The sequence below is a fragment of the Rattus rattus genome, chromosome 4 (genome assembly GCF_011064425.1).
Source record: "Rattus rattus isolate New Zealand chromosome 4, Rrattus_CSIRO_v1, whole genome shotgun sequence".
NCBI classification, from domain to species: domain Eukaryota; kingdom Metazoa; phylum Chordata; class Mammalia; order Rodentia; family Muridae; genus Rattus; species Rattus rattus.
In genome coordinates, this window is record NC_046157.1 from 121,959,229 (window position 1) to 121,967,288 (window position 8,060).

Here is an 8,060-nt window from a genome sequence, read left to right on the forward strand (position 1 = left end):
GAAATGTGAGGCTATTTTATGGACAATGGTAGCAGCTGTAATAGTGCTTATTCAATACTGTTTACAGTTTAAACATGTAGCTGAAGAGTTACGTGCATAAAGATTAGGATTTTGGCTCACTATAAACAGCTTATAACTACTATAAGATGGGTCATGCTGTCCTCTATTACTGTTAAGTCACAACTTAATGGAGGAAGGCTCATCAGTGCTGATCTGAGCTAACGCAGTGTACGGAATTAATCTTTCAGTACTTTTCTAACTTAGTGCTGTGCCATCAAAACATCTATTCGGGTAACGACACAGATACTTTTAAGTAGCTGTTGTTATGCTCTCCTAGAATCTATAGTTTGGTAGACAGTAGCACCGTAAACCGAAAACCCAAAAAGGAATGTGACATGCCAAAACCATGCCAGGAGTCGACTTGGAAAAACAAGTCAAAGTTGCCATGAAGGAAACAGGAAACCATGATCAAGGCTCCACCTAACTACCGTACTTAAGATACATGGATAGGTTAGAGAGATGGTGCAGGGGTAAAAGGTGCACATCAGAGTTCCATTCCGAGCACCCAAGTGAGACAACTCAAAACCCCTGTAACTCAAGCTTCAGGAGATGGAACACCCTCTACTGGCCTACACTCCTGTAGATCTCACACAATCATACTTAAAATCCTTAAAATATCTACTGATGAATGCTGAAATCAGTGGTGTTAGCATTCTAAGCTCCACTCCAGTTACCTGGCAATGGCCAGGTATGCTTGACACTATAAAAGGGGTTGCTTGCCCCCTCCTCACTCTCTCTCTCCCCCCTACCTCCTTTCCCCTTTCTCTCCACATGCTCATGGTTGGCCTCTACTTCTTTACTTCTCTACTCTTCTTTTCTCTGTTCCTACTACCCTCTTAACTCCCCTCCCCATGCCCTGAATAAACTCTATTCTATACTATATCGGTCTCTCAGCATGGGCCCTCAGAGGCACCCTCTTCCCCTACACCTCACCACACCTCCACTGAACACATTCCCCCTCTCTTTTACATTACACACATTTAGTACTTACATGTAAGTTGCCAGAATGTCTCCTGACTTCATTAGGTTTAATTAGGTTTTATTATTATTGTGACAGTGTGGCCTTGCACTTGCAGCAAGCAGCCGTCCTCCCCTAGCCTGGCAAGTGCTGCGGTCATAGGTATGTGCCACCATATCAGATTAGGAGAGCTAGGTCCCAAATAGTTAAAGTATAAATTTATGAAACTGGCATTTTTTAGGTTTAACACAACCATTCATCTGGAGGTTCAGGCCAAATTACTGGATCAATTCATTTTCTTTGTTATCCAACATTTATCAGTGTCTCATCCACTAAGTGCAAATGTGACCACTTAACATTGTACATGCTACTGATTAGTCTGAACTACAGTTTGGCTGCAGTAACTTCCTAACTATTCTGTTTTCTATTCTCAGCTTATTTTCAACAGCAGTCAGTGAGCAATAAATAAAATGAATCCTTTCCATTTTTTGTGTAACTTTTTCACCCTGAGAGGAACCCGCATATTTTGGTGATTTTTGAACCTGGAGTGACCATCCTATGCTATACTGTTTGGACCTCACTAGCTCCCATTCTCCTTTCTTTTTTCCCTGTGCCAGTGACCTTGCGCTTCTTCAAACACATTTCTGGTGTTCAAGAATCTCAACGTCTGTTACTACTCTTCCTAGCAATCTTTTCTGGACTGCTGTACCTTCTCCTTCTTATTTAGCAGTATTCAGATGTATTCAAATGCTGTCTCAGATGAGCACGTTAATGTCCACTCATCTTGTACCATCACCTCCATGTATTCCTCACTTCCTGGAGTATCTGTAAGCTCCTCTGTGGAAGGCACAAGTTTTTCTCGTTTACAAACTCTGTAGACTAAAACAGCACAAACAAGCAAGTCCACATATAGCTAAGAGTAAATATTCTTTAAAGCACTGAAAGTAGAAAGCACAGGAAATGGCAAGAAACATTCCTATTTCTAAGTGAAAATACACGCTTTCAAAATTGAAGTTAAACTGGGAAGTGGTAGCACATGCCTTTAAGGACTCCTCTGAGTTTGAGGCCAGCCTGGTCTACAGAGTGAGTTCTAGGACTTCTTTAAAAAAAAAAAAAAAAGAAGAGGAGGAAGAGGAGGAGGGGAAGGAGGAAGAGGAAGGGGAAGAGAAGAAGAAAACAGGCAAAATGTACTTAATTTTAGCTAGTTTTATAAATCTGGAAAGTGTCAGTGTAGTTGATGACTATCTTGGAAAATGTAAAATAATCTTACACCAAGGAAAACATTTTATTAAAGCATCAAATACCAGTTATTTAAAAATATACAAGAAAAGGCAAACATACAAAGGCAGTATCAAACAACTGATTTCTAAATTCAATACTTTTGAAATACAAATCAATGATCATTACCCTTAAGTCTATTTATTGCCACAATTGATTTATAAGTCGGTCCACAACTGTCTTCAGTCTTATGTTACTGAGTTTTTTTTTTAGCTTTATATCATTTTAGAAAGGCATTTGCTTCTCTTCATACAATTCATGCTAGCAACTACAGGAAGCTTCCCCAACTCACAAGAAATCAATATGGTTGTTGCTGTGAATATAGGTACCATTTTGGGTTGTCTACACTGAGACTCACACATTTAAAGGAAACATTAATGGGCAAACCAAACTCTGGGGATTGAGAGCAAGAGACAAAGAGCAGACAATGTTATCTGTGCTTCGGCTTTGCTGACAAAGAATTCATTACTTAGGTCTGCCCACAGCAGCTGACTCAATCTTGCATTTCCCTTCTAAGGAAGGATAGACTTTACCAACTTGCACAACCATCTAAACAATACTTTTCAGCTACTCAAGACCTGAAGTATTTGAAACAAGTTATTCTTTTAATTGGTTCAGCAGCTTTGCTTCTGGAAAAGCAGTAAAACCCATTTCTTCCAAAATGAACATGTTGACTCAGAGCCTCGCCTATAAGACGCCTGCCTCTCTTCTCTTAGAGTGAGAAGTGAAGACAAACCCTCACAAACCCTGTGATGTAATAAATGCAAACACGACCTCATTTGTCAATGCACAATACTAAGGCAGAAAACCACATATTAGGAAGGGGCTCGTACAGAATAAGAGGGTGTACGTCATATAAAGTAGACTGTATACAGTAATAAAAACATGTATACAGGTGATTCTGCTTGCTAGACGTCTGCTTAAACCGACTATGAACAAATGATTGGCATGCTCTTTCCCTAACATAATGCCCTCTCACTATACGCTGGACCTAGTTTCTTACAAATCCCACATTTCCTTGGACTTAGTTACTGTACCTTCATTGTACTACCACCAATGTCTAAGCTGGGCCTGCCCAGCTTGCCTGCAAAGCCTCTCTCATTAGACAGAGGCATCCTTAAGTAGAGTTCTGCACTTCAAGACAGCTTATGAAGGAGCAGTACTTGGCCCTCCAATATGAATACCTCTTATTTCACATTATCACAGAAACAGTGCAGTTCATTAACTACTCCTTTGTTACAGGGAACCCAGTAGGTCTTAACAGTTCTGTTCAGTTGCAGAAACATTTCAATACTTATTAATTCCAAAGATCTGAACACCATGCAGCTGTGGCATTTTGGGAATAAGTACACTCAGGAGAGAAGCTGTGTTTAGGATGAAGTGAGTTGGATCATACTTCGTATAGAAACTTGCCAGAAAGTATCTGCAGAGATAAAAAGTTAGAATACACATAGCATCCCAAAATGAAATTACCTAGGAAGGAAAAATATTATTATAAAAAGGAGAAACACAAATGCCTAAAAATAAAATCATTTTGATACTAAAATAAAATGAAACCTTTTGATCTGAGATTTAAAAAGTGAGGTGCACATCTTAATTTCTGCAGTGTATACAGGAACACACTGATGTTTGGCATTGTTGAGAGCAGATGGCTTCCACATACATTTCACAAGCCTGTGAGATTTCAAGTGTAGGCCATGCACAACTAGTGCAGAGCATTGAAAACTAGCTTTTGCCACATGCATAAATCAGTATCTTTGAAAGAAATAGACACTGGGAAAGGGGATAATATTTGAAATGTAATAAAAACTATCCAATAAAAAAATGAAAGAAATACACATTCAGTTGCCCTTCTGATGTTACGGTCTTCTTGCTATAGCAGAGCAGTCTATAACCAGTCTATCAGGAAACTCGAAAGATTCGGGTGAAAATTCCATCTGTTTTCCTATTATATGGAAATTACCCCACTCTTAAAATAACCTAGATGACTCTCTGAAGAAATGCAATTCTGGGCAGAATCGGTATAAAACAATTTATCTGCTAAGGTATATGAAATAGACTTGCAATAGAAGACAGAAGTTTCAGTTTAATCCAGGCTCTGGGTGCAATATAAGATCTCTACCAATGTAACACATATGAATTTGTTTCTTTTTTCTTTCTTTTGAAATGGGGTCTAAATAGCTCTAGCTGGCCTAGAAGTTGATAAGTAGACCAGGCTGTCCTCAAACCCATCTGCTTTCACAGTACTAGGCTTAAGGCTGTGCCTCCCTAGCTGGCTTGAGTCTGATTCTTTATCCAAAAGTCTGTGGTAATAGCATGTACAAGTTAAAGCACATATGAAAGCACTTTTGAAAATGATCAGGGCTGGTGATTCAACTGACTTAGTCTGCCCTGGATTTGATCTTCACTGCCACAAAAGGAAAAAAAATAAAAATAAAAAACAAAACTATACTATATAGATGCCTTAAAAGTTACTTCTTTAGTTATTCAAGGAATTTAATCAGAATACTTTAAATAATAACTTCAGGTCAAAGTAATAGTTTGAAAACCAGGAAGACTATATATAGATAGATCTTGGTTGACTTTTTGGTATATTGCTAATTGGAAATACATCATATGTCAAGCATTTTTATGTATATTATACTGCAATCTATGTATTATATATGAGGAACCTGAGGTTTTTAAGAAAATGGCCAAAACAAACCCCACAAACCCCACAAGGGCCTGAGAAGTGTCCTAACTGTATTGTCTCTCTAGCATGTTGCAAGGTCAATGTCATACAGCTTAAAATCAATATAGCCGACACCCAGAGTTAGGACTGTCTAGCCTTTATGCCTATTACTATATTTACTTCAGTTAGATTATAGAGACTTTTTTTTGAGTTTAATTTTTAATGTGACAAAACTCATTTCCACAGAATTCAAAAATTTGAAGGAAAAAAAGTTATTCCTTTATGATCCTTTCTCTTGAAAATGTTCTTATTGTGAATATATCTATCCAAAACTTACCCCTTACAAAGTCTTTTCACCTAATTCAGATTACACTGATATACTATTATGTTTGAAGCAATATACTATAGTGTTAAAATTAAGTTATATGTGATACATATCATGTACAAGCTATCTGAGTTCTTCTCTGCAAAATCATAATCTAATAATGACCATGAAAACATCTGTATAAATAAAGTGTACATAAATCATAATACTAATAAGAAAGCTAATTCTTAGGTGGTATATTTCTTATTTACTATGCATACAGTAATATTTTACATTATATATAACCATTTAATTCTTACAATACCTGACAGGTACTTATTATCCTATCTCACAGATTAAGAAACTAAGCAAAGGATGGATTAAGCAGCTTCTCAAAGTTAGGTAACCACTGAGCCTGTGTTCTCCACTCTAGACAGTGTTTCTTGTGGTAAGTCATGCTAATGGAAATATTTATTATTAACTGCACTAAAGATCTAAGGATACAACATGGTATGGACTCAGATAGTAAATGTAATGATTACATAAGGAAGATTACATAATAAAGAACTAATACCATCTGTACCTCCTCCGATCCTACAAATGGTCTATTTTCCCATGATTTATGTAACAGGTTATGTTGCAACATCCAGGTCTTACCTTGAGCCTCCAGAGAACGATTTAGCTCTGTGTTTTCTTAACTAAAGGTCATACCCCTTTGAAGAGTCATAAAGTCAATTTTGCTAGTCTGAACAACATTTAGAAATAGAAACAGGGGGGTTGGGGATTTAGCTCAGTGGTAGAGCGCTTGCCTAGCAAGCGCAAGGCCCTGGGTTCGGTCCCCAGCTCCGAAAAAAAGAAAAGGAAAAAAAAAAAAAGAAATAGAAACAGGAAAAAAACATATAAAACATGGTTGCACAGCACACATGGTAAAAACTAACTATTCTACCCCTAGTCCTGTTTTTACATGTGCATATACTGTCTACATGCTAATCCATGTAATAAAGTGTATTTTAAAATTCAAATGTGTCAAAACAAGAAACACATTCTGAAAGAAGCCAAGGAGGGAAGTGGGTGATTTTAGATAGAACTGGGGACTTGCAGGAAAAGAGAATTGTGACGGTTTGCATATGCTTGGCCCAGGTAGTGGCATTATTAGAAGGTATGACCTTGTTGGAGGACGTGTCACTGTGGGAATGGGCTTGGAGACCCTCTTCCTAGCTGCCTGAGGGTGCTCAGTCTGTTCCTGGTTTCCTACGGGTGAAGATGTAGAACTCTCAGCTCCTCCTGCACCATACCTGCCTGGATGCTGTGATGCTGCCATGCTCCCACCTTGATGATAATGGACTGAACCTCTGAACCTGTAAGCTAGCCCCAATTTAATGTTGTCCTTTATAAAACTTACATTGGTCATGGTGTCTATTCACAGCAATAAGACCCTAACTAAGAGAGAAGTTGGTACCAGGGACTGGGGTATTGCTGTGATAGGCCTGACTATGCTTTTGTTTAGAAGAATGTGGACTTTGGGACTTTGGATTTGGAAAGCAGTGAAATGCTTTAAATGGGGCTTAATGGGCTATTTTAGTAGGAATTCGGAAGTCTTTGTTACTGAGTGTGATTTGAATTGTGCAGGCCTGGCCCAAGAGGTTTCAAAGGAGAAGAGTTTTGAGGTGTGCTGCAAAGACTGCTTTTGTGGTATTTTGGTGAAGAATGTGGCTGCTTTTTGCCCACGACAGAAGAGTCTGCCTAAGGCTAAGGTGAAAAGACTCAGATTAATTGCATTGACAAAGGAAGTCTCAGAAACGCCCATCATAGATTTTGTTCTCTGGTTAGGTCTCACGAAGAGCATTTTAATGAAAAAAGGGAAGTTGAGAAAGGAAAATAGAAAATATGGTTTGAGTATTAAAGGGCCACCAGGAAGTGAAATGGAGCTGAATCCTGTGTTCAAGGATATTAAATTGAATTAAGGGAGTAATGACCTTGGGGCAAGACCCCACCCAGTGAAGTTAGTTCCAGGCAACTTAGTACAAACCTTTACTCCCAGGAGACAGGCATACAGATTTCTAAATTCAAGGTCAATCTACAGAGCGAGATCCAGGACAGCCAAGTTTAGGCAGTGAAGGAGTTAGGAAAGAAGTTAGTGATGATGTAATAGAACAAGGGGTCAATGTTCCAGCTCCTGCAAGCAGCAGAACTCAGCAGTTTCAGCCATGGGTCTCTGACTTTATATTCAAGAGATTACTGGAGTTAAGAAAGGGACCAGCATCACTGAGGAAAAATCTTCTGAGAAGTGTTTTCTGAGAGCACAAAAAAGGAGTGTTCCAGAGATAGACAAGGTTGTACCACATGCTGTAGCTGTACTTGGTAATGTGTAAGAGTCACCCAGGTGGTACTGGTTTTGAAGGCATGAAGGCATCATGAAGAACAGCTGAGGCTGGGCACTGTGAGAGGACATGGAAGGCCACTGGTGAAGGTGCACCCTCAGTTGCAATTGACAGCCTAGGACTGAAGGGGTCATAGAAAGGAGTTGAGGCTTGACACCATGAAGAGAGCCTGTGAGAGGCTATGGGTGAAGCCTAGTTGCAATGGAAGACCGCAGTGTATTGGAGATGCTAGTACCATGGGATGATCACCAAGAACAGCTGAGGCAGTGGGGTGGATCAACCTGAGTGCTACAGAGGACAGAGCTGGAGAAGTGAGGCCAGCCCTTTGGAGAATCATGTGTGGATCCAAGACATTGAAACAAGTTGTAACATTGAAGCTGCCTTGGAGACCCAAAGATGTTAAAGATG